Genomic DNA, 4,014 nt, shown 5'->3' on the forward strand with positions numbered 1-4,014 from the left:
AAACATATTATTGTCCTTTTGACAATAATATACGTTCTCTCCAGTGTCTTGTCATTGGCCCCATTCCTCTCGTTTCCTCGTTATCTTTCCCTGAGTGTTTAATTACCCACACCTGCCCCGTGTCGTTATCCTTTGTCTGTCTTCCCTATATAATACCCTCATGTGTCATTGTCCTGTGTCGGTCATTGCGTGTGTATGTACTACGTCGTGTATGTGAATCGTGCCAGTCGTTGTTCCTGTGTTCCTGTTTCTATAACCCAGTCCTGTCTTAGTAAGTGTTAGTTTAGTTTCTGTCAAAGTGTTGTCAAGTTTATTGTTTAGGTAGTCTTGGTCTTGTTGCTCGTTTTATTATTTTGTTATCTTTTCGTTCACCCCCTCGCGGGTGTTTTTGTTTCTTTGTATTTATAATAAAGTCTTGTTTGTTAACCCCTTCACCGCCTGCCTGCATTTGGGTTCTCTTCTGCCAATCCGTGACAGCTCTGACCGGCACCCAGGGGGGTTTACTCAATTTCATGACATCAAAACCTAACCTTCCTTAAATCTCTAAAACACTCAGCATTCACTGATTTTTATGTCAGTTTGCAAAGCCACTGACCATCTTCCCAGATTCTGCTGAGAATCCGATCACTTGAAAGTGTTTTTTTTCTACCCCCTTCACAGGTCATTAAATGCATTTTTTCCAGGCAGCCTCAAAGCAAAAGAGTGTTTAACCACAGGAACATTGTTCTCACCATGCCCTGAAACCTTCCGTTCTGCAGTGTTAGGTGGGCATCCACAGATAGATAACAATCTGACATTTTAAGGACACAGAGCACAGACCAAAGAATTCTCTACTCGCAGATGTGATGCTTAAAATCTTGCTTTAATTAGGAGCTATGAATAGCCGGCGGTATTAGACTGAACAGTGACTCGTCTTGTAACAATGTGCTCTGTGACAGACCTTTGAAGATAGTTACAACTTAACCTGTGTACATACATGCACATGCTCTCGCCCTGCTGCTGCTGACACAAAGGGCAGGATTTGAGAGATGTGACATTTAAAAGCGAACAGCTGAGTACTAAGCCTGGATCGTTAACCTCCAAATCAATTAAACATCTCGTTCAGTTTGTGGCCAGCAGACTCTGTTCATGGAAAGCTGGAGAGTGGAGTCTTAAAGAAATATGAATGACATATTTGTGTTAAATATTATTTTCTTATTTACCTCAACTGTCATTGCACACTTTCACATATTCAAACCAGGATCAGTCATGTGACACAAGAGAACCAATGAACGGCAAGACACTTATCAAAAGTTACTTAAAGCGGTAGTTCTGTTGGCATTTACTCACCCTCATCATTTCAAACCTGTTTGACTTTCTTTCTTTTTCAGAACACCAAAGAAGATATTTTGAAGAAAGTTGGTAACCGAATAACGGCCGTACCCATTCACTTCTATTGTATAGACACAAAACCAATGCAAGTCATTTTTGGGTGAACTATACCTTTAAAATGAACAAGTTACAAAGAAATATTTGAATCAGGTTTGAGAACTGCAATGGAGGAGAATATTTCTTAGTGAATAACTATTTAAATTTCTGCCTGTTCCTCACTCATTTGATTTCATCAGTTGAATAAAAACAACTTGCATAAAATGATCTGCTTATTCACATTTTTGGAAGTCAAAAGCATCCACGTTTTTACTTTCAATGCATGGAAAAGGGCATTGTCACAATTCTGCACTCTGTCGTTTTTTGCGTTCATGAAAAAAAGAATGCCATATGGGTTAAGAATGACATCATGGTAAGTATTTTACACAATTTTTGCTTTCGGTAATCTAATCAATTAAAAGAAATGATTTGAAATTCAATTTCTTAAGTTTATTGAAGTTTCCTTATGTAAAGAAAGCCCAGATAGAGCTAGGGATTATTTCACGGTCACCTGTTATGTGGATTTGTGCTTTTGCTTGTCTATCTGCAATAATTTTAAGAGCATATGGAGATTTCGGCCTCTGGAAATTATGCTTCTTATTATCCTGCCATCCTTAAAGTACGCCTTAGAGCAGGAAGTCATCGGATCCATCAGCTCACCGTTAATTACTGCTACCCCGCCACCCGACTCCCAATAGAACAGCAGCAAAAATAATTACCCCTGTCCCCACAACTCCTCCAGTCCATCACATTAAAGAGATACCTGAGACATCGTTGGTCTTCAAGCCCTCCAATCATATCCCATGGTTTAAAGCGAATGGGGGAAGGGTGGGACTTGGCATTGCCTCAAGTGACGTTACCATTGCTTGTGCCAAATGCTCATGTAATTCAATTTCCCATTTTGCTCGAATAGCAAGAAAAGCCTCCCCCCAGTCCCATCTGAGGCATTAATGTATCTTTTGTACATTACATTTGTCTTTCTGAATATGCATGCTAGGCCCATTATTCTTGAAGACCACACGTTCCCTTTGTTTTCAAAGTGGCTACAGTCACATTGAGGCTCTTCTTAGCAGTGATTGCCATTTAATATTCACATGATGGATGGGGAACATTAGCGTGGATCCACACCATCCAATTTAGCATGGACATGAGACATAAAGGTATGAATGCAATCAGAGACACATATCACTGGTTCAGGACTTCCAGGCTGCATTGTGAACATGACAGTGGCCCTGGATGCAAGGACCAGTACCTCTATGAAGTCCGTTTGTGAAAGGAGCAAGAGTGGAACACATGCTTCTGTGCTAATCCAGTTTTGGTTGAGCAGCGGCAATGACTTTCACACTCATTGTCTTCCCTCTTTCCCCGGTCACAGAGGTTGTCAAGTGTATTGGGTTTCATCGCTTGAATCGGACAGATTACAGGGAACACCAATTCTGTGGAACACTTGAGAAGGATTATGGGTTGAGGAGCATGTGGTAAGGGGCTCTGGTGGCTTCATGGATTCTGTGGGACCTGCTAATCCCTTTAAATCAGCTCTGTTAATCCCTCTTTCGCTCTTCTAGTCACTGCTTTCTTCCTACAACAAACACACACACACACACACACACACACACACACAACCAAGTCTTCTATCATACCCCCAGCGGTTGTCTAAGTGCAACATTATTTGGTTGCCTAATTATCTCATTTTAGCATTCTCCATTAGCGCTACACTAGGGGCACCACCGCCAAACCTCAACGCAAGTGTTGACAGCATAGACATAGCATCAGATTGCATTCAAGCTCATCAATATATGCACATGGTGGGACCCACATGGACATTAAACAGGGGAAAAAACATTATGAATTACTTAGATTCATTTGCTATTTTGCCACAGCTTTTTCAGCATCGCAATGTCAATGTAGATTATCTGCTCTATCAACTGAAATGTTGAATTGTTTTTCATACTATTTTAGGCTTTTATAATTTTGATCCTTTAGTATGTTCAGTAGTGAATTTGGTAGCCCAAAAATGAAAGTTTTGTCTTCATTTACTCACCCTTAATTGTTCCAAATCTGTACACATTTCTTTGTTCTGATGAAGAGAAAAACCATTTTGGCCACCATTGACCATTGAACACAAAAGAAGATATTTTGAAGAATAGGAAAGCAAACCGTTCTGTGGCACTTTTGACTACCATTGTCATTTTTCCTAGTTAACTGTGCCCAAAAACTGTTTGGTTACAAGCATTCTTCCAAATATGTTTCTCTGTGTTCATCAGAACAATTAGATTTATACAGATTTGAAACAACTCAAGGGTGTGTAAATGATAACATAATTTTTATTTTTAGGTGAACTGTCCATTAAAGCTCCAAGCATTTTTTTCTATGCACAACTATTTTACTTGATAATTTCAATTATAGCTATAGCCTTATTCATGCCACAAATGCAATGTGACCAATCACACTATATATTGTGAAAAAAATACACCAGACCCTGGTACAACATCTACTATACTGTAAAATAGTAATACCCATATATCAATAGTAGGCCTATATATGCTTGAAAACATATAGCTAATTTTGAAAGGCCATCAATGGAAAAATGCTATTGCAAGCAGATGT

This window comes from Triplophysa rosa, linkage group LG6, assembly GCF_024868665.1.
Source record: "Triplophysa rosa linkage group LG6, Trosa_1v2, whole genome shotgun sequence".
Classification (NCBI taxonomy): Eukaryota; Metazoa; Chordata; class Actinopteri; order Cypriniformes; family Nemacheilidae; genus Triplophysa; species Triplophysa rosa.